The 24,790-nt window shown below is 42.2% G+C and overlaps 1 protein-coding gene across 1 annotated transcript in view; it reads right to left on the reverse strand.

Moving 5' to 3' along the window:
• The window catches only part of APC (APC regulator of Wnt signaling pathway), a 153,912-nt gene extending 132,644 nt beyond the window's left edge, over positions 1-21,268 (reverse strand). Inside the window, exon 1 of the mRNA XM_089684736.1 lies at positions 21,152-21,268. The gene's annotated coding sequence lies outside the window, so the exon portion shown is untranslated. The remainder of the gene's footprint in view (positions 1-21,151) is intronic.
• Positions 21,269-24,790: the final 3,522 nt, after the last annotated feature.

A 24,790-nucleotide genomic window follows, 5' to 3' on the forward strand; every position in this document is an offset into this window, starting at 1 on the left:
GTATGTGCAGGAGAGAAGTGCAGGAGGTATGACAGAGATCAATATGTGCAGTATAGAGGGCATGACAATAGTATGTACCAGAGAGAAGTGCAGTGGGGTATGACAGTGAGCAATATGTGCAGGAGGTATGACAGAGATCAATATGTGCAGTATAGAGGGCATGACAATAGTATGTGCAGGAGAGAAGAGACGTGCAGTGGGGTATGACAGAGATCAATATGTGCAGTATAGAGGCCATGACAATAGTATGTGCAGGACAGAAGTGCAGTGAGGTGTGACAGATCAATATGTGCAGTATAGAGGGCATGACAATAGTATGTGCAGGAGAGAAGTGCAGTGAGGTATGACAGTGAGCAGTATGTGCAGCATAGAGGGCATGACAATAGTATGTGCAGGAGAGAAGTGCAGTGAGGTATGACAGTGAGCAGTATGTGCAGTATAGAGGCCATGACAATGCATGTGCAGGAGAGAAGTGCAGTGAGGTATGACAGTGAGCAGTATGTGCAGTATAGAGGGCATGACAATAGTATGTACAGGAGAGAAGTGCAGTGAGGTATGACAGTGAGCAGTATGTGCAGTATAGAGGGCATGACAATAGTATGCACCAGAGAGAAGTGCAGTGGGGTATGACAGTGAGCAGTATAGAAGGCATGACAATAGTATGTGCAGGAGAGAAGTGCAGTGGGGTATGACAGTGAGCAGTATGTGCAGTATAGAAGGCATGACAATAGTATGTGCAGGAGAGAAGTGCAGTGGGGTATGACAGTGAGCAGTATGTGCAGTATAGAAGGCATGACAATAGTATGTGCAGGAGAGAAGTGCAGTGAGGTATGACAGAGATCAATATGTGCAGTATAAAGGGCATGACAATAGTATGTACCAGAGAGAAGTGCAGTGGGGTATGACAGTGGACAATTATTCGCAGGAGAGAAGTGAGAAGGGTATTACAGCAAAAAGTATGCGCAAGATAGGAGGGCTTGAAAGTGGGCAGTTTTTACTTTACAACAAATTTATTAAAGATTTTTAGTTTGTTTTTGTTTTTTTATACAGTACAATAACACTGTACAAAGATGCAAAAATCTGGAAAGGAGATAAGCCAAGTGATCATAAAAACAGAACTAATTAAAGGGAGGTCAGCACAATGACCACATTAAAAGGTACATGGTACAACAGATTTTCTGATTTTCCAGTAACAAGGTAATAGTGACCAGTTTTTGCAAAACTGTAATCTTAAGGGTATGTTGGCAGAGAGTATGTGCAGGAGAGGTGCAGTGCTGGGGAGTCAATGCACGGGCTGGGTACTGGCAGTTGAGGAATGGACACAAATAAGCAGGATAGGTGTTGAGAGGCTAAGCACAAACACTTTAACGAACATGAGCCGTGTACTTCGTGCTGGGGGACTGAGATTTGAGTGAGGAATATCTGTGGGGTGAGTTGTAGTATGGATGTCTGCCAGGGTGGGGGGCGTTAGGTGGAGGGAGACATCAATCAGCGGGGGACATGAGGCATGAGGGGCTGTCTGGCAACCACATGTCTGTTATTCAGTGGGTGTGAGGGGGCCTGGGTGGAGATGTCAATGGTGGTTTAAGGCAAGATGTCTGTCAGCAGGAGGTAGTGTGAGGTGGCCTGGGGGAAGCCATCTCTCAGTGGGGGAGTGAGGTTGTTGGGGGTCATCTGTTAAGTGCGGGGGGGTTTGAGGCAGTTGGCAAGAGTCTATCAGGGGTGGTGTGAGTCAGTGGGGGACATGAAGTGGCCAGGTGGAATTTCTGCTGAGGGTTGGCATGAGGTGGTTGTGGGGTTTGAAGGGGGCTCCTTCTGGCCATCATTAATTCCTGGAAAGAAGATTACATTTATTATTTTTCATTTCATGCTCATCTCCCTGCAGTCTCTCACCACCCTCACATAAGGCAACTCACCTTGTAAATACACAACTCCCCAGCTTCAACCCACCACTTTTAATAACCGGTCAAGCTCCGATACTTGCACCATCCTGACCTCCTGCTCACACATGCTCCTTTTAAAGGTAGATCAAGAAATTCTGGCCTACACAGATCACTTACGCCGACACACACCAAGTGCCAGGCTTACTGTAATCAATCCTGCCCTCTCTCCGAAGGAGACCTACAGCAGGAGAGCGAAGTGACTTAACCTGAGACTGATATTCCCCATGCTCTCTACAAGAGGTTTTTTCCTCATGTATATTGGAGGGACACAGGATTCTTGAATATCTGGGCTATACTGCTGCCCTCAGGAGGAGCATAACCCTTGCTCATAACCAGTAAGTCACAGTTTCATACCAAAGCAAGAGAGCAATGGCTATAAAACACAGAAATGAGGCCTGTGTCCCCCAATAGACTTAAAGAAAAGATTTGAGACAGAGTCTAAACATTCTATGTAAAACTACAGTGCCTTGAAAAAGTATTCATACCCCTTGAAATTTTCCATATTTTGTCATGTTACAGCCAAAAACGTAAATGTATTTTATGTAATAGACCAACACAAAGTGGCACAAAACTGGGAAGTGGAAAGAAAATGATAAATGGTTTTCAAATTTCTTTACAAATAAAGATCTGAAAAAAGTGTGGAGTGCATTTATATTCAGCCCCCTTTACTCTGACACCCCTAACTAAAATCTAGTGGAACCAATTGCTTTCAGAAGTCACTTAAATAGTAAATAGAGTCCACCTGTGTGTAATATAATCTCAGTATAAATATAGCTGTTTTGTGAAGCCCTCAATTTGTTAGAGAACATTAGTGAACAAAAAGTATCATGAAAGCCAAGGAATACACCAGGCAGGTCAGGTATAAATTTGTAGAGAAGTTTAAAGCAGGGTTAGGTTATAAAAATATTCCAAGCTTTGAACATCTCATGGAGCACTGTTCAATCCATCATCTGAAAATGGAAAGAATATGGCACAACTGCAAACCTACCAAGACATGGTCGTTTGCCTAAACTGATAGGCTGGGCAAGGAGAGCATTCATCAGAGAAGCAGCCAAGATGCCCATCAGAACTCTGGAAGAGCTGCAGAGATCCACAGCTCAGGTGGGAGAATCTGTCCACAGGACAACTATTAGTTGTGCACTCCATAAATCTGACCTTTATGAAAGAGTGGCAAGAAGAAAGCCATTGTTGACAGAAAGCCATAAGAAGTCCTGCTTGCAGTTTGTGACAAGCCATATGGGGGACACAGAAAACAGGTGGAAGAAGGTGTTCTGGTCAGATGAGACCAAAATAACTTTTTGTCCTTAAAGCAAAACGTTATGTGTGGCAGAAAACCAACACTGCACATCACCCTGAACACACCATCCCCACCGTGAAACATGGTGGTGGCAGCATCATGTTGTGAGGATGCTTTTCCTCAGCAGGGACAGGGAAGCTGGTCAGAGTTGATGGGAAGATGAATGGAGCCAATTACAGGGCAATCTTAGAAGGAAACCTGTTAAGAGTCTGCAAAAGGCTTGAGACTGGGGCGGAGGTTCACCTTCCAGCAGGACAATGACCCTAAACATACAGCCAGAGCTATAATGGAATGGTTTAGATCAAAGCATATTCATGTGTTAAAATGACCCAGTCAAAGTCCAGACCTAAACCCAATTTAGAATCTGTGGCAAGACTTAAAAATTGCTGTTCACAGGCACTCCCCATCCAATCTGACAGAGCTTGAGCTATTTTGCAAAGAAGAATGGACAAAAATTTCACTCTCAAGTTGTGCAAAGCTGGTAGAGACATCCCCAAAAAAACTTGCAGCTGTAATTGCAGCAAAAGATGGTTCTACAAAGTATTGACTCGGGGGCTGAATACAAATGCACGCCAAACTTTTCACACATTTGTAAAAAATTTCGAAACCATTTTCCTTCCACTTCACAATTATGTGCCACTTTGTGTTGATCTATCACATAAAATCCCAATAAAATACCTTTACGTTTTAGGTTGTAACATGACAAAATGTGGAAAATTTCAAGGGGTATGAATACTTTTTCAAGGTACTGTACATCTGAAGTTAGCAGTTGGCAGTAAGTGGCTGCCGCAAGGGAAAGAAGGGAGCGCTGAAAAGGGCTCTGCCATGGAAGCCTATGGATGACATGGCTCCTGGCACTCCCAGCTGTTGAGCACGCCTGGAACCAGAGCTGCAAAATTATGTGACTGGACTAGATTAAAAATTCGTAAGCATACATTTTTTTTTTTATACATGTTGGCCAGGATAGGTAGGAGGAGGGGGAAGATAATGCTTTTAAGAATAGCAAGACAAGCTTTTCTTCCAAACTGGTCATAGATGGATTCAACCGGTTCAGAAGGGACTGGACAAATTTTGATCCGTGTGGGCATCTCTGTTCAATAGAAGTTAATCGCTGTCAAATGTCAATGCTGGAAAACTTATATGTTGATCAGCGAATGCAGCTGCTGATCAGTGTATTCTGACAGTGAAGATTCCCACCTTCATCCACCTGGCTTGTGTAGATGGTTGAACAAGAGAAAAAAAAAACCCATACATGGCCCAGCTGAAGTCTCAGATCAGCAGAACCAAAGAAGAGGCACCTACCCTCCTAGAGCACTAGCAAAAAAACTGAAACATGCTGGTTATGGGAGGAGAGGGTTACCCAGAGTGTCCAAACATCCTGTAGGTGAAGGTATAACCCAAACATTCAAGAATCATGTGTCTTTCAATGAACAAGAAAGGAAAAAAAAATTGGGCTAGTGTGTTAATTTAGACTAATTGAAATGTAGATTCCAACCAAGCACTGTGATCTTGTGAAGTTGATAGGACAGCACCACCCTCTGTAGATTTCAGACAGACAGGCAGAACAGAATTATGACAAGATGCTAAAGTCCTAGAAAAAGCTACGAAGCCATCTGGATATGGTCATTCTAGATTATATAAAACTGAGACAAAGTAAACAGAGTGACGTTTCTGAACACAACTTAACAGCTGCATTATTTCCATCATGGCAAAAATGGTTTACCAAACTGCTCCTTAATATACATATACAAACATTTTTTTTAAAACATTAATGCAGCTGAGCTTCATTAACCTACGTTTTTGCTGACAGTGTCCCTTTAACAAGCTGCGTCATTTAATGGCAATAAATAAAATGTTTTCCACTTTGCATATGCATGTCCTTTTAAGTATGTTAAGTATTTCAAACAAGATGAAGATACTCTCCATGTCATGCCAAAATTCCAGATCAATTCTCTAGATGTATCCAAAGCCCCTGAACAATGTTAGCCAGCCATAGGCAATGCAGTGTGACAGGGCATTCAAGGAGTGCTGCACATATTCCAGGTCACTTAGATTCTACATGTTATCAAAGAACAGAGCATGGCTACCCTCCTCCAAGATACAGAGCAACAAGTACTTCTAGACAGCTACTGCTAGCTGGAGGCTAAAATAGAAAGCTCAGACTTAGCAAAATGCATCACTGCCAGAAGTCATTACTCACATCTCAAGCAATGCTTCCTCTGTGTATGAGCTTTCTCAGCTATACTCATTACTATATGCACGCACAGTTACAAAACTCTTTTCTCAACAGCTTGTACTGTTTATATAGGTAACATGTCTTCCATGGCACTGTGCTGTGCTTCCTGCCCTAGTGTTACATGTATAAAATTAAAACATACAAGAAATATATCTATCATTAATTGAGGTCTGATATCACGCCTGAGGCAATTCATTGCCCTGGTGTTATATAGGTTGGGAGGACATTGCTGTGCTGTGGTGCGTGTGTACATACTTCCACAGCAGCAAGCATGAATGCTAAACAAAGATGATGATAAAAAATAAATGAGGAGAGAAATTTAACGGTATAATGATCAGCAAATACATTGTACTGTCAGTTCCAAATTCACAAAATGGAGACATAAATACTTTTCATTGTCTACTATGGAGAAAAACAAAGGTCCATATTTTGTAATATATGCCATACTAGATTTTCAATTTTGACTGTAGTATCTACAACCGGTTTTGCTTTTTTTTTTTTTTTTTTACGGAAAGGTTAGAGCCTATATCGGGTGTCGGAAACCCGCGGCTCCAGAACCGCATGCGGCTCTTTTTCACCTTTGCTGCGGCTCCGGAGCACACTGCCCACCAGGTGACAGGCAATAGGGTTGCCGTAGCTACTCAACGTGGTTCAGCTCTGCCTCGCCACGAGTACAGTGCCTGGTGATGTCAGGCCGCCTGTGTGAGAGGGGGAGGAGTGACAGAGCCGAAACCAGCGTGAGCTAGCGTTGCATGAGCGTGAAGAAGAACACAGCACTGCGCGGGAGTGAAGAACAAAAAAAGGTAAGTTAATTTAACGTTTTCTATGAAAAGTAGTTCTGAGGGGGGTTAAAAAAATATTAATAGAAAAGTGACAATAATATAATAATATATTTATAATTTGGATTACATTGGGCCCTCATATTTACCTAAGGCTATGATTGTGATTATGACGATACACTGTGGCCCTGATTAACCCTTTGCTTACTGGGCCCTTAAACCCCCTTCATGACCAGAGCGCTTTTTGCAATATATGTAGTGTCGGATTTGTTTTAAATGTTGCAATGGTTTTGCGGCTCCCAGTCTTTTTTTCCCTTCGGAAACAGGTCCAAGTGGCTCTTTATGTCTTAAAGGTTGCAGACCCCTGGCCTATATCATCATGATTTTATTGTAGTCTGTGGCCATGTTTGGGGGAGATTTCCCTTCATAGTGTATCTCAGGGAACGGACGTAATGAGAATGTCTCCAAATAGGTCACAGAGAGCAATAAATGTAGATTAGTGGAAAGGTTGTAGAAACTCTGTCAGATAGAATAAAACCCAGATTTTAGTTTCAAGCTCAGAACTAAAAAAAAAAAAAAATCTCTCTATAGCTCATACAACTAAAAATTAACAAGCCATCATAGCTTAGGAGATAACAAAATGGCACAATTCTGCTCCAACTAATTGAGACAAGAGCGGCTCTGTTTTACTATAAAGGGAGCTGTTATTTTTACAGTGATAGGAGCAGTTCCCTTCTTCCTGTATCCGGCACTACTCGCTTCTTCTGGGTGACTTAACAGCCATAAACATTAACAGAACTTTCCTGTGTTAGAGATTTGAAAAAATGTGAATGAGAGACAGTTTAGTGCTGAGAGAACCTTAACTGTAACATGTAAGAAAGTGTGCACTGTTAAATCCATATATTTTACCTATCAGTAGATATTCAAATGGATTTAAAGGTTTAATATTAAAAGGCAAAAAAAAGTAACACAATTCGCCATTTCTTCTGCGATCTGAAGCACCTCCCACTGATCACTCTTGGAGGATGCTGTCCATCTATTGCGGACTTTAGACAGTCTGTATTATACAATATCAAGCAATCAATTGCTTCCATTCACTAGTGTACCATATTGTAAATGAGAATTCGAATAGCTGTGATGGCAGAGAATAGACTGTTCAAGGACGAAGTCCAGCATTAATGCAGCTTAGTCCTATGCAAGCCTCTATTGTAAGAAAACTATTTACCAGAGAGCACCTGAACTAAAATTAGTATATTTCTGAATAGCTGGAAGAAACAGGGACCCTGATAAGTGCAGGGAAATATTGCCACAGTAGTTTTTCAGTGCCCTGCAGGACAAGCCAAAAACCCTCAGTCCCTAAAATATATATATTTATTTTATTTTTTTCCTTCAACCTAATCTGATGCAAAGAGAAAGCAGTACCCTTAACCACACGAGAATCAGCTCGGTCCACCTCTCCATTAAGGTGCCTCCATCAGATGAGACCCACTCAACTAGGTAGCTGACTCACTACACTCCCCATCACTGAAAATGTGTAGTCCCTCGCTGAACTACACCATACAGGTGTACCCTTGCTCCATGTGCATTTTCCAAGAGCCAGACAACCGTAATGGAAGGATGCCTAGTACTCCAACCATCAGCAACCCCAACACCACAGAAGAGCCCCCAATTAAGTAATCCCGTGTCAAAGGCTGCAAAAACAGCCCAAAAGATAACATTGGACACACCACTGTAATGTTACACCCCAGAGAGCCCCCCATGCACATTGCTATTGGCGCCACCCTCTACTACACCTTCTGTCTTACCCTCATTGACGAGTGCAATTTACACAAACAGGCTTTCAATGGGTATCAAGTGAAAAAAGGTTTGGATTACTGTTTTAGTGGTTCAGCAATCATTCACAACTTGTTGGTAAAGACTGTCAGAATATTGTTTTTCACCTTTTATGGAATACAAGTGGTTAAACATAATAAAGTGAGAGTATGGTCCACTTATGTTATTTGCATTAACCGTTAAATTTTCTACTTCTAAGGTTAAGCATTTCTGGGTTAAGTGCGGCAGAAATTACAGGCATACTGTTTTTAGAAATACTTCCCAAGAAAAATATTGCAAAATAGGAATTTGACACTTAGAATTTTTCCACTATATGTTAAACATCCCTTCTTTCAATAAACAATGCTACAATGGGTTATACAGACAGCTGCTGACTTGAGCAATGTACCTGTCGAAGGATGCGGAATACACTTTACCAACAAAGAGTGAAATACAGATGAGATTTCTAAAGAGGTGTTTAGGACCGATTTTATTACCGTTCACTACTGTATATAAAGAGAAGTGAGTCTTTCCCCTACATAAATAGACTACGTGTGATGAGAGACGATTAGTGTCTGTGGTAAACTCTGTACTGAGACATACGTAAGCCAACAGCTATACATAGTCAAACATTGTGCTAGATATTTGTTGGTGCAGATGATGGTGATATTGTCCTTTTTTTATTTGATAGAAAAGAGAAGGGCTGTCACCCCTGCATGGTGTATTCCCCATCTGACAACTGTCACTGAAGGAAGACATGCCTTCCTGTCCTATTCCCAACACTATAATTTTCCACTCACATACAGTCCTGGTGACAAATCCCATTGGGAAACCGACAGGAAAAGAAACACGTAATTAACAAGGGTTCCAAATATCCCCTACTTAAACCAAAAATAAAATTTGAGGGGGGAAAGAAGAAAAAAATGACCATGCTACAGATGTACATTCCCTAAACACTACAGTATGCAGCAGCATTGTTATTTAATGTAGGCTCAATTAAATAACGTGAAGAATTAAATACCGCTAATAATTATGCCTCCGGAAAATGTTCAATACTGTAATCATTTTTCACGTAAAATGACCATTTAACTGCTGAAAGCATTATTTTTTTTATAAATATTCCTTTTATCACCAACTAAAATGGCTTTTTTCCCAGTTCTCCTCCAGTTTCTGAAACACATAGTTATCACCACCCTAAAGCTAGCAATCACCTCTGTAGCGATTTTTGTGAACAGACTTTTATGCCGATTTTATCATAGTGGTCACGAAAATAACACTGACCGTGTTAGAACAGTACTAAAGGTAATATAACAATTTTAAAGAGCAAGCTAAATAAAGCTTGTTATGCACCTGTGTGAACTGAAAATCTAGGAGGTTTGAGACAGATAATCCAAGGCATCATGGAAATTACAGAGATTTGAGAATTGAGCCACTTATCTGTTAAAAGTATCTCTAGGAAAATGTTTTTGTTTTTTTCATTTTAGAAAGAGTGCAGACCATCTGTTAGGTTTTGATTGCTGTCTGTGTCCCAATGGAAGAATGTCACCCCTCTCTATTTGAACTGATGTCCGCTGTCACTGAAAGAGAAAACGAAAGGAAAATCCAAAAACTTGGCATCAGCAAATCCTAACTGTTGCAGAGAGCCATACAATGAAGTGGTGCGCTCTTTGCGGCATTCTTCTTTGGGTTTCAGGGAAGGGCGGAGCCATGCCATCCTGGATTCACAGGACGTGAACTGAACGATGCTGGGTATCATTCAATTGGGAAGAGGACCAGTGCAGGATCCCTGAGTGGGTGAGTCTGTAGAGAACAGCAATACAGAGGAGGTGTGTATAACAGCCAATGCTGCTTTTTATTTTTAGGGGCTGGTGGGGGATCCATGTTTGCATTCTGGTTTTGAGTCTCCATTGCTGACCCCCCCTTATAATTGTCATACTGATCATATGGCTCCAGCACTTTGAATTACTGACCTGAAAGTAGTAAAGAGAGATGGAATTCTGGCATTTCGCAAATGTCATTTTGCTATTTACTTTTTTTTTTTGGAGAGAATTCAGAAATGTTGAAGGCAGACAATATCAGCAATCACAGCTTTCATAGAAATATAACTCAAAAACGTGTAAAAAAATTATATACATACATTCCATGCATACAGTATATACATACTGTATATACTCTACATACAATGGGATTTAAACTTTTTCTTGGTTCTGATCTGCTTAATTCACTGACAAATAAAAATACAAATAAGAGCTATGAGATTTTAACTTCCCAAAATGTTATGTGACATTTTTAGCTGCAATCAGTGCTTAGCACAGTTGTCCTTTAACCTTGGCCAGCATGAATATTGGTCATCAGAGCCAAACTTAAAGAAAAGATGCACAATGCATGACTCATGAAAATAACTAGTGATTCAGAGCATTTGGTTCTGACACATGCTGCATGCATTGCTAAGCTATTATGGCTTTGATACTCAATAGCTGATGACCCCGAATAGTTACGGAGTTGAAACTTTTTTTTTCTGTGAGTCATAATTTAAATGGAAATTTATAACTGAACTACAACACAGGCACAGTCTGTGGCCACAATATCTTTATCTACAGCAATAATAAAAACATAAAACAGTGCTTTTTTTTGGCAAGTCCAAGGTTTGTGCAAAGTCCACAAACTACAAACTTTACTAGTACATTTTTATATACATGTGTATGACTGACATACCCTGTAATACTATAAACATTAAAGATGACCTTTCAGTAACAAGGCTTACATAAAATAGTTCATGACATGTCACAATATAAAACAGTATTCTAAAAAAAAACAAAAAAAAAAAACTGTCTGAGCTCCAGAGACTTCGCCTTGGAGCTGAAGGCAGGAAGTAGCATTTCCTCAGTCTCCTCTCTCTCAAAGACAAATGCCAATGCTTCAGCAACATTGTAACAATGCAGCAAATTACAAGGGTGAACGCTACAACAGGGGGATGATCTGTGTCAGACATTTGTGAACACATCTCAGGATTTACAGGACTGTTTAATCTCTGAGTCATTTGCCTGAGGAATGGACTCCTGGAGATTATGAAACGTTACGCTTTTGTATGAAATGCTGACCGAACGTTAGTAAAGACAATTACAATGCAGATGAATGAGGTGTGCTAGCAGAAAATTCCTACATTGACTGCTGTGGCGCCAATCACGGTTCCAGAACATAAAATGTTATTAAACCCAGGACCCTGCATTCACTATATCTGATCACCCACAGTACACAGAACATGTAAAATTATTTTAGTAAATATAAACTACTAAATATCTTTTCTCATCAGCAGTATATAGCAGTCTTCTGACTTCTATCAGTGTCCAGCCAAGCACTGGTTAAAGCTTGTAGGAGTTTTCATTATGCTCTAGGAGGATACAGAACCCCTGACCTCTGTCTGGACAGTACTGATTGGCCCTGAGCTGATCACATGCACTCTCCCAAGAAAAAATAAAAAACCTCTCTAGCAATACACACCAAACCGAGCATGTGCAGAGTGACTCCACACGATATAACAGATGAGAAGGGGGCACTGGAAGAAGAGGAGGATCAGAGAAGTCAGGATCAAACAGCCTTTTTACACAATGCAGAGAATTAACCCCCTAGGGAGTATAACAAGCATTCTTTACAGCATATAAAGACTGATTTTATTGTTGTGGGTTTGGTAACACTTTAAGAATAAATGCTGGCCTGGTGTGTGATGAAGATATCACTAGGACCTCTGAGCCAGTATTAGTCCAGAGGTAGATGCAGACCCTAGACATGAATGCCTTAAGAAAGAGGGAGGGCGTGACGCTTCCCTCATTTAGCGGAGAAGGAGGGAGGGAGGCCTAATGCAGGCCATAGACGGTTTGAAAATCGGCCAATTTTTCATCCGAAAGAATAATCGGCCGATTTCGCACTGTAAGTGGGGCAATGGCATCGGTCGATTTTCGTGGTTCCTCCTCATTTCGTTTATCGTGCATGCTAGGAACTTTGTGAAAATCGGATGATTTTCGAAATCATTGGTGGCAACATCGGATTACAGAACAAACAATGTTTCATTTTTCGGACAAAAAAAATTGACCGATTTTCGAACCATCTACAGCCTGCATTACTCCTCCATCTAACATGGGAGTGACGCCATGCTCATCCTGACAGCAAGGAAGCACCAATGGTAATAGCTTTTCTCTACAGTTTTTAGCAACCACATTACAGAAGTTCTTGCTAGTGCAACAATACATATTACTTAATATGCATGCACTTGAAAAAATAGATACTACATCCACTTTAGGTTTCCTATTACTAATTTTTGGAAATTGCACTGGTCATGAACGGATATAGAATTAGTGATTAGTAATAGGCAGAGTTTTACATAAAGTGCAATCAATTTCCAGCTTTGGAAAAAACACATAATAAAAAAAGTTGAAATGTGCCTTGTCATATTGCTTTACTAATTCTCCCCATATGACAGCATCCAAAATGACCAGTTGGGAGCATAAAGTAGCATAACATTTTTAATAGCAATTGTTAAAAATGTCAGTAGAAATTCAGCCAGATGACAAAAAACTATACTAGAAGTGACACTATACCATTTAAAAGACAAAATTAAAGTGAATGTAAATGTTTAGATTTAGGGGGGAAAAAAAGCTAAATCCCCTTTAATGAACCACAATACCCTAAAATACATTGTGAAAGCACAATACGAAACCTAGAGCTGAACTCCAGATATGGATTTTATTACATAGTTACACTGGTTCAGCTTGCACCAATTTAAGTATGCATATACCAACCCGGCCACTACTACAGTGATCACTGCAGTCTTCCAGGTCCTGTACAGAGCGGCTGCCCTGCAGCACAGTAACCACAGGCAGTCGCCCGCTCAGCACATCCAAAATTCACAGAAAACCTTGCATTTTTCTCAGTGAACGCAAAGCATTCTATGACTGCATAAGGTAGAGAGACGGGACCTTGATGTCACTATCTCCACCTAGTCCAATAAGAGAATGTCTTGCATTCATTATAAAAAAAAACCAAGGTGTTCTGTAAATGGAACCCATGCAGAGTGAGCGATCCCCTGTGTTCACAATGCAGCAGGAGAACTGCTTGGCTTGGGATCCAGAAGACTGCAGCGATCAATGTAGTAGCAAAGACTACTACCATGAATTTTTTCCACTTCCACAGCAGTCCCTCAGGTATAGATTTTAACGCATAGTTAGATTGGTCCAGCTTGGACCATGGTACATATGTACATGCTATACCCAAGGGGCTGCTGTAGAAGCAGAGAATCACTGTAGTGATCTCAGCTTTCATCTGTACCTCTAAAGTCATGAATATTAGCATATAACACATAACTGCTAATGATAGAAATGCTAGAAAGCAAAACCAACCCATTACCTTCCCTTACTGACACAAACATAATTATTCACGATCAATCAGATCTTAGAATTAACAACCAAGATAGAATGTCCATATAAGCTAGCGGGTTTCCAATTTGTAATGCATACTGGTACTATTTAAATGATGGCAGTACTGAAGAAGTCAACGCATTGCAGAAAGCATAAAAACCAAATGGCACAATAATGAAAAATGATATGCTAAGAATAGGAAAAGATTAAAGGTAGGATTGTATGCTTTGAGGAAATCATAAATGTTTACAAAAGGCTCACATAAAAGAGCACTGCAAGTTCTAACAGAGAGAGGGGCTATTAGTGCAAAATGATAAACCATTTCCTTACATCAAAAACTTCCCAAGTCATCTAAAAAACAAACAACCACAGCAGATTTCTCAAAGGTGTACACCAAACATGAGCTCCTCAACCTCAAACCTGATGCCTGGGAAAACATTTAACCTAACATTTCAATGCCCATAAAATCTATCCAACATTCAATTACAATATATATACAGCATTTAAACATAATTAACCACTTGCCTACCAGACACTTATACCCCCTTCTTTACCAGGCCAATTTTCAGCTTTCAGCGCTGTTGCATTTTGATTGACAATTGCGCGGTCATGCAAGATTATACCCATATGAAATTTTTATCATTTTTTTCTCACAAATAGAGCTTTCTTTTGGTGGTATTTAATCGCCGCTGGGAGCTTTACTTTTTGCGCTATAAACAAAAAGTGTGCAAAAAAATTTGAAAAAAAAAAGAAGTTTCTTTGTTTCTATTATAAAATTTTTCAAACAGGTAATTTTTCTCCTTCACTGATGTGCGTTGATGAGGCAGCACTGATGGGCACTGATAGGCAGCACTGAAGGGCACTGATAGGCAGCACTAATGAGGTGGCATGGATAGGCAGCACTGATAGGCAGCACTAATGAGGTGTCATGGATAGGCAGCACTGATAGGTGGCACTGACTGGCATCACTGCTGGGCACTGACTGGAGGCACTGCTAGGCATTGACTGGCGCAACTGCTGGGCTGCACTGATGGGCACTGGTGGGTGGCACTGCTGGGCACTGGTAGTAGGCACTTCTGGGCACAGGTAGGTGGCACTGCTGGGTGGCACTGGTGGGCACTGCTGAGCACAGGTGGACGGAGCTAGTGGGCGGCACTGCTGGGCGGAACTGGTGGGTGGCGCTGCTGGGCACCGATCATCAGGGCACTAATCATCAGTGCCCTGATGATCGGTGCTGATCCCCGCTCTGACAACTGCCGGTTCTCGGCAGTATTTTCCTCGCGCTCTGACAGCGTGAGGAAAGTGCAGCCGAGAACCGGCAATTGCATTTCCCGGTGATCAGCGTGTCATTGGACACGGCTGATCACGTGGTAAAAGGCCACTGTGATTGGCCTTTTACCACATCACGTGATCAGCTGTGTCCGTAGGACACAGCAATCACGGAGATCGCCGGGGGCGCGCAGGAGAGCGCATTCTGGGAGGACGTCATATGACGCCCTCCCAGAATTAGCCGGCCACAGTGTAGCCGCCATTCGACTATCTGAGGTTGGCAAGTAGTTTAAGTGACATTACACACTATCCTTATTCTCCAAAAATAATACATACGTATCCACTAATTATATATATTATTGGCCCTTTAATCTATTTTTCTAAAGGTTTCTACTGTGTATTTCAGCCTCATTGTAACATCCTCCATGAGTTCCCAAACGCCCTCCCTCTTACGTTTGTTTGGCAGGATCCGTTAACATTAGTTGTAGCCATGTACACACTACACTACAGGACGAGGTGGCTACAATCGTACACACAGTGGGAACATTTTATTTACCTGAGTTTAGTGTCACTTTGCCACTATAATCACATGACCATGGACCCAGTAAAGGGGAATTTAGATAAGGCTTTTTTTTTTTATTTAGGTATGCAAAGATACCATTTTTTGATTGGTGAGTACAAGTAACAATACTTTCGGTCAAGTGCTCACCGATATAGAGTACCAATACTTTGCAATTTGTGTAATTTGTGTTGATACAAAAATGCATGGATGCAAATTGCACCACAAAGAAGAGCATGCAATTTGAACAGGAATGCTATTCCTGTTTAAATCGCATGTGTTTTCCTCACTGCTCCTATGTGAAACAAGGCTTATTATAGCTTGAGATCACACAGGAGTGGTGAGGGAAACCTCCCTGCACGGATCCCATGCTGAGCGAAGAGTGGGAGAGAAGGTTGTGTGGAGATGTACACCTTGGTGTCGGTCATCGGAGGATGAAGGCAGATGCTCCTAATTCTCAGCTGTAGGAGAGGAAAGAAAGTTGTGGGATTTGACCCTGTAGCTTTTTCTCCTCTCCTTGCAGGGATGACAGTATGGGCTAAATAATTTTTGAATGGTCAGCGCCATCACGGTGCTGACCAATCAGAAGCCATCTAGCCTGTATGGTCATAGTTGCAAGGAGAGGAGAGAAAGCCGCGAGGATTTCAAATTCTGCAACTTTCTCCCCTCATCTACAGCTGAGAATCTGCCTTCATCCTTCCCCTTAATAGCCAACACCAGTATATACATCTCCACTCGCCGCTCATTCACTCAGCATGGGATCGGTGCAGGGAAGTTTCTTGCACTGCTCCTGTGTGAACTCAGGCTATGACAAGCAGGAGCAGTAGGAAAACCGCATGCGATTTGAACCAGAATGCTATTTCTGTCCAAATCGCATGCTGTTTCCACATTTTGTATTGATGCAAATCACACCGCAAAGTATCGGTTTGGGTATGGGAAGCATTTTTATGAGTATTCGTGAAAATACTTAGTATTGGCACCGATACCAGTATCGGTGCATTCCTACTTTTTTTTATTGTTTTGAATAGAGTAGAGAAAGTTTAAGACTACTGCAGGTTTTTCGGGGTCTCGCCGGTATTATCAGATCCTGTCAAACAGGCATTACAGGAAGTGAGAGCAAATCGCTCCGACGTAAGAGAAGCCCCCTCAAACAGCTGTCCCCAGTGGACAATTTCCTAGATATTCTTTTTCTGGTGACAATTCTAATTTTTTGGATTTTTCCTCACTTTCAGGGCCCATTTACACAAGTGAGTGTGGTGTGTAGGTGCTGTGTGATGCATTGTTACGACCTACGATACAGTTTATCTTTTTTTTTTTTTCTGCTTCCCTTTTAACTTTCTAGAAACATTACAAAATGACTACTTTCAACTGTATGCATGACATTGGAATGCAGTGTAGTGTAATGCAACACTCTGCATAAAACTACATTTGTTCCTACCTGTTTTCAGCACCTTGGAGTGATCTGAGACAGAACATTCAAATTCTCTATTTTACCTGGTGACCAAGACTGCAAGCCCATTCATACCTGCCCCATTGTGCTACTCTGGGCAGAGTTGCCAAATGCAGTGGCAAAACTGAAACAAGGCAATTTTCCTTATAACCCCAATGGAGTCAGGCAACAATAAAAACCAGACAGGGGTCCTAACTTTTCCACACTTCAGCCAAGTAAACTTAACATAAGGTAAAAGTGGACGTATGCTTAGCCCATACATGGAGAAAAGAGGTAGCCTTATGTAAATTCAAAGAAGTGTAACCATCCCAATGATGGGTGTCTGAGCTACCAATCAACAACGCTGACAAATGGGAGGAAGCAGAGACTGACACATGCTTTCAATAAATCAAAGTACAAGATATTTTCTTCTCACTTCCTAAAACTGAACGGAGTGGCAAGGGACCAAACCGAAGGTACAGTATGTGCAGCAGAGGAGGGTGACTGACCCGGTTTCTTTGCCCTGCATAATGAAAGAACAGATTCACTTTAGAAAAAATCTCCCAGCTACAAGTAATAGCTATATAACTGAACTGGTAATGCTCTCAATAAAATACACTCACTAAGATCAAAATCCACATTTAAAGCGGAGTTCTAGTCAGTTTTGTGTTTATTAAGTCAGCAGCTACAGTTTTTGTAGCTGCTGAATTTTAATAAACACACACTCACCTGTCCCAGGGTCCAGCGTTGTGCTCACCCATGCCGTCCCTTCTCTGCCTCTCCTCTCCCAACATCACAACTGTGGGCACCAGGCTGTGACAGCTCGTGTCTTCACAGCTGAGTGCTCACTGCACATGCGCAAGCCGTGCTGCACATTCTGATTGGTCCAGCAGTCTTCTGGGACCTGTGAAGGTTCCCAGGAGACTGTGGGAGGAAGGAGGGGGCAGAACTTCCAGCTCCTTTTGGAGCAGCAAACTGAGCCAGAAGTGGGAGTGGGTACCTGTCAAACAGGTATCTGCTCCCCCCCCCCCAAAAGGTGCCAAATATGGCAGTGGAGGGGGAGAAGGCAAATAAGCAGAGCTTCTGCTTTTGAGTGGAAGCTCCGCTTTATGAACAGCCATAATCCTCTTCTGATTATTGCATCATCTTGCCACTTGATTTTGTTATGCATCAAAGTAGCCGTTGACTGTACATTTTCACAGGTTCAGTTTCAGGGCCATTTGGAAACCTAGGATACTGGCAACTAAAGATATCAATCCAGAGATCAGACAGGTACTCATGATAAATGCCAGATAGGCTGTGACCACTGATATTTAAAATTAAAGTGTATTGTCAACATTCTGCAGACATTGCAGAATGAAAGAATTCAAGAAAATTTGTGGCGAGAGAGATATGGAAGCTGCTACTGCTCACGACCCCCCCTACTTCTGAACAACAATACTGTCCAACTCTCATGCTGTTCTAGTAACTACCTAAAAAATAAAAAAATAAAGGAAATGGGACTTTTAAGGTGCTAGGGATGAATATATAACATATATAATTGTTATATATGGTATTTCTCAATAAACTCATGTTTAACCACTTGCCCCCTCTTTGATAACCATTCAATTATCCTTGCAGCGGCTGGCAGTCGCAACCCTAGAGAAGGGGCATCATATTCTTCAATGCACTGAAGCAGCACTAGAAAAGCCCCACTGTCGGTTTCTTTTTGGTGGTGATCTAGAAATTTAGGGATGTGGTACAATCATTTGAGGCCAGTCACCAATATAGCTTTGATGCTCTCCAAGTGGTTAATGACCTGGAACAAGTATGCAGATTTGGAATTCTGACTTCTCTTGCTACATCAGTGACAAATTATTTAAATCTCTGGAATAGCCAGACAAATGGGACTTTCAGGTGGCCTCTGGATTTCTCTCACTGCACATGCTCAAGAGAATTCTGTGGCCTCATCAGATACACCTAGTTTGCAGTTCTTCATGTTCTTTGGCTAGCTCTAACTTTCTATAAATAAAAACTGCAGAATATACTGTACATGTCCACTACTTGTGTTATCTAAAAGGGACTCATACTAAAAGTAACATTCATCATTACGGGCTTTTTTGTCCCCAAATTTAATCAAATATTGTGAGAGATTACCATGACAAGTTCTGGTCAAAAAGATGGAGCTACGAGTCACTCAAGTTATCTAATTATTATAGCTTGAGGTAGAAGCTTGTTGCCAGTATGCTCTGAAAGCTTGAATTACAATCTAGTTAGCCAATATATTCATCCTAATTTCAAACTACTTTTGTTGATTGCTAACACAACAACACTCTGCTGCTGCTAATACTGCTTGAAGGTAATCCACACTAGAGAGCACAGCCACCAGACTTTCCACCGATGGAGGATAAACTCTGATCCAATTAAAAAGTGTTCTGTTTTTTAATGTAGAGTTGATGGGAGTCACTAAACAGAACTGATGAACACCCTAACCTAATTGGTAGAACAGCCAATAAGTAGTTTACGGCCTGACACCTCAACAAATGTTGTGTCCAAGCCCATCTTCTTTACCTTACTAAGGCCATATTCAGACAAACAGAAAAAAGGTTGGGGCATGGGCACTTTGAGTGTCACTGAGGCCTCCAGCAGCTGATTGAACAAAGTCTGACTGACAGTACAAACACTTCCTGCTCCATCAGATGAGCAAGGCTTGCCATGGAGAAGTGATCACACACACAAGCTAAGATTTAAATTCATTAATCTATATAGTGCAATAGAATGAATGAAGGCATCACAATCTGCACAGGAAGCAGGTAAGTGGGGTTCTGTGTTCATTTTACATTTAAACTTCATGGTACTTCATAGGGTTGTTTTTTATTGGTTGTTTACACAATTAACATTGGCAGAGAAGCACTGCACTATAAAGAAATATGGCTATCAGAGACCTAAACTCCATGAAATAAAGGATTCCCTTTCTGCAATGCCTATGTCAAATAAAGGTCAAAATGGTGTTTTCAAAGATTGGCATTTAATTGAGTTAAATATTCATAAAGAAAGGGCGTCTTTTTTTAAAGAAAGAATCCTGCGCGCTGTTCAGTGTGTTGATGCTGTTTATTTTGATGTTGATCTTTATAGACCTAGTAATAATAAACACGCAGTTCAATATGAGATCAGATTCAGTTCAATATGAGATCTGATGCCTCTGTGACAGCACACAGCCAAACAACCAAATAAGAGCTTGACCTACAAAAAACACCACCACCCCCTCATAACAACCCACAGTACAATTATGAAGACACATCACAAAGGTTTAAAGGAATATGAGAAAAGGGGATATGACCTCCTCCCAGAGGAATCAGAATATGACAGACGTAATAAACATTCCCTGTAAACAGTATGAACAAACATGACTGATAATAAATGTGTAAGCATATTTCACTGTATATATGTTTACATATAGCCAACCAATTAGATTTGCTAATGTACTAAAACAAGATGACTAAATTCATACAAACGATAAAATTATATATATGTTTTCTTTTAACAGACTATATACGAGATGACAAAGTACACAATTCCATGACAATGTCATCTATCAGTGTTTGGCCATGGTCAGTGATCATGTCTAAATTGCTGTACATCAACATCCATGACGCCAATGCATTAGTCTGGCAGCCTCACACTCCATTTCCCATGCAGAGAATTCTGCAAGCCCCACATTCTGTCCTTCCTTGGGTGTTCCCACTGCCGTCATCATTTCTACACACCAGCAAGGTAAGGCGATGAGAACGTTGTCCTCCTTCATTCGCCATCATGCAGATGCAGAGCTCTCCAGACCTAACATAGAGCCACATTCAGTTTTCATCTAAATGACATTGACTATATCAATGATGTGAAAAGGGGAGGACTGGGGGGGATGATTTCCACCCATCAGCAATCACATAGGAGATATTATCAGGATCCCCAGATACACAGATGTGCAGATCATCATATCCATGAGAAAAAGAATGAATAGAGAAGAGATGATGGAGTGTAATACATAGGGAGGGCTACATCCATCGTCCATGGGTGACAGCTCAGTGCATTGCCCACCCACCCCAGCACACACACATATAGACAGCAGTACCTTTTGTTCGGTGACAGCAGCAGAGACCTCACACACACACAGCACCGACACCCCCATTGTTATCAGACACATGATGGGCAGCATTTCTAGCACTAGGACAGCCAGTAGACTGGGATGGCTGGGTGACGAGCAGTGCAGGATGACAGGACATCGCCATCCCCCCCATCCCATCACACCGACCATCAGCTGCTGCCAGCACGATAAGCGGACGGTGTCCGAGTGGTATGAGAGAAGGAAGCCCTGTGATCACACATTGTACGAGAAGGATGATGTCCCTGACCATCGGACGACAATGACGAGATCGCACCTACCCCATCATCCTCATCACCACCACCATGATCTCACAGCTCTCCTCCATCCTGCCTCCAGACTGCTGCACAGCAGGCGCGCTCCCGGCGACATGGGATCACATGATCCTCTCACACACACCCAGCGCTGGAGGTGAGAGCAGGGGGCGGGGCAGGCGGGCGCGAGCATCGCTTCTAGCGCTACTACTGCAGGGAGGAGAGGCGGGGCCCGGCGCACAGTGACAGCATGCCGGGATGAGGAGGGGGGAGGGTCCAGCGCTCAGTGACAGCCGGGAGGAGATGACACCAGTATAGAGCTCAGTGCCCCAACCACCATCACAGCGCCCGTTACCAGTACACACGGCTCATGTGCCCCGCTCACCAGTCCGTGTCCCTGGCAGCCGTGATCTGCCCTCGTATTACCAGCCCTTATTTAGGCCAATCACAGCCCGCTATTACCACACAGGACCAGCAGGGGCAGCATCTTCCTTCCCCCGCCGCTCTCAATACACTGACGGTGTCCAAGCACTGCATGGACTGCATGTTAGCAAAGGGTGTCTAAACCTAGAAAGGGCCTGTCATACATGACAGCTCAGCCCTCATTAAATGTGCTGGCTGCATTCGTTTTCTTTTTGGAGGATTGCTGTCCTTCAAGGCTTCTAGGTATCCTGCAGGAACACTAAATTGTAGGTGTTCCATCACCGCACAAAATGCAATGTCTGCTGCAGACAGGTGGGTGCCTTTCATGTTCAATGACAAACCCACATATCTAGCTGAGCATGTGTCCCCCACAATGCACCATGGTGGGCCCCTTATATGCAGGAATGAAAATGCGGCCAGACTACTTACCTCTACAGCAGTGGCTGTCAACCTATGACTGAAAGGGGGCCTCAAATGCAGCCCCTAACATCACCCAAGGGCCGTTCACTATACACTCACCGGCCACTGTATTAGGTACACCTTGTTAGTACCAGGTTGGATCCCCTTTTGCCTCCAGAACTGCCTCAATTCTCCATAGCATAGATTCATCAAGGTGTTAGAACACTCCTCGGAGGATATGGTCCACAGTGACATGGTGGCATCACACAGTTGCTGCAGATTTGTCAGCTGCATATCCATGATGTGAATCTCCCATTCCACCACATCCCAAAGGTGCTCTATTGGATTGAGATCTGGTGACGGTGGTGGCCATTGGAGTATAGTAACCTCATGGTCATGTTTGAGATCATATGAACTTTGTGACACAGGCATTATCCTGCTGGAAGTAGCGATCAGAAGATGGTGACACTGTAGTCACAAAGGGATGGACATGGTCAGCAACAATACTCAGGTAGGCTGTGGCATTTAACAGATACTCAATTGGTACTAAGGGGCCCAACGTTTGCCAAGAAAATATCCCCCACACTATTACACCACCAGCCTGAACTGTTGATACAAGGCAGGATGGATCCATGCTTTCATGTGATTTATGCCAAATTCTGACACTAACATTTGAATGTAGCAGCTAAAATCAAGACTTGTCAGACTAGGCAACGTTTTTCCAATATTCTCTTGTCCAATTTTGGTGAGTCTGTGCAAATTGTAGCCTCCATTTCCTGTTCTTAGCTGACAGGAGTGACACCTGGAGAGGTCTTCTGCTGCTATAATCCATCCGCTACAAGGTTTGACGTATTGTGCTTTCAGAGATGGTATTCTGAATACCTTGGTTGTAATGTGTGGTTATTTGATTGAGTTACTGTTGCCTTTTTATCATCTCAAACCAGTCTGCCCATTCTCCTCTGACATCAACAAGGTATTTTCATCCACACAACTGCCGCTCACTGGATATTTTCTTTTTTTCAGACCAGTCTCTGTAAATCCTAGAGATGGTTGTGTGTGACAATCCCAGTAGCTCAACGGTTTTTGAAATACTCAGACTAGCCCATCTGGCACCAATAACCACATCACGTTCAAAGTCACTTAAGTCCCTATTCTTCCCCATTCTGATGGTCAGTTTGAACTTAAGCAAGTCATCTTCACCACATCTAGATGCCTAAATGCTCTGCGTTGCTGCCCTGTGATTGGCTGATTAGCAATTTGTGTTACCAAGCAATTACACAGTTGTACCTAATAGAGGCCATTGAGTGTATGTCATACTTGAGAGGGCTGTCAGAAACTGCAGAGGAGATGAGGGTCAGAGAGTGTAGACATGCTACAATTTGGGTGGGGATATGCTACAGAAGACCATACAAAACTCGGAACAGATTACATTACATGGTAGTAATAGTCAATACTATTCCTCTAATCAGTATTCCCTACTACAGACTACTGATGTCCGAGGGCCACACATCATATAGAGTTGTGCTCAAAAGTTTGCATACCCTGGATGAAATTGTGAAATTTTGGCATTGATATTGAAAAGATGACTGATGATGCCAAAAAATGCTCTTTTATTGAAGGATGAGGATCACATGAAACTAATTATCATCAAACAGTTGTTTGGCTCATTTTTAAATCATAATAACAGAAATCACCCCAATGGCCATGATCAAAAGTTTCCATACCCTGGAATGTTTGGCCTTGGTACAGACACACACGGGTTAAAATGCCAATTAGAGGTTAATGTCCCACATCTGTGGCTTTTTAAATTGCAATTAGTGTCAGTGTATAAATAGTCAATGAGTTTGTTAGCTCTTACGTGGAAGCACTGACTAGACACTGAGCCATGGGGATCAGAAAATAACTGGCAAAAGTCCTGCGTGACAAGGTAATGGAATTTTATAAAGATGGAAAAAGGACATAAAAAGATGTCCAAAGCCTTGAATATGCCAATCAGTACTGATAAATCACCTATTAAGAAGTGGAAAGTTCAGGGATCTCTTGCTACCAAGCCAAGGTCAGGTAGACCAAGAAAGATTGCAGCCATTACTGGCAGAAGAATTGTTCAGGATACAAAGGGAAACCCATAGGTAAGCACAAGAAAATACGGGGTGGTTGTTTTGAAGGAGCACAATATGATGACACTTGAACAAAAATGAGCTGCATGGTCGAGGTTCCAGAAAGAGGCTTTTACTGCATCAATGACACAAAAAGGCCTGGTTAGGCAAGGTATTGTCAGGCACATTGTAACTGGGCTTTTTCGTGGCATTGGTGCAGTAAAAGCTTCTTTCTGGCACCTTGACCAAACAGCTCATTTTTGTTCAAGTATCATTGTATTGTGCTTAAAAACAACCACACCATCTTTTTCCAGAGCAGCCTGTATTTCTTTTGAGGTTGCCTGTGAGACGAGCATGGGAGGAGGAGATGAGGGAGCTAGAGAGCAGGAGTTCGTGCAAGGAGCAGAGAGTGCGGTTTGGATGATATTTGGAGACAAGATCGGTGATGTAATTTGGGGCAGAGTTATAAATGGCTTAAATTGTATTGTTAATGTTTTGAATTTTATCCGTGGGGCAATGGGAAGCCAGTGGAGGGACTGGCAGAGAGGGGTGGCAGATACAGAACGGTTAGTAAGGTGGATGAGTCTGGCAGCAGCATTCATGATAGACTGAAGAGGGGATAGCCTGCTATGAGGTAGGCCAATAAGGAGGAAGTTACAATAGTCAAAGTGAGATATAACAAGGGAGTGAATAAGTTGCTTAGTGGTTTCCGAGGTTAAGAATGGCCGTATCTTGGAGATGTTGCGGA

Source organism: Staurois parvus, unplaced genomic scaffold, assembly GCF_062004578.1.
Source record: "Staurois parvus isolate SC_StPar_1 unplaced genomic scaffold, SC_StPar_1.0 ptg000354l, whole genome shotgun sequence".
NCBI classification, from domain to species: Eukaryota; Metazoa; Chordata; class Amphibia; order Anura; family Ranidae; genus Staurois; species Staurois parvus.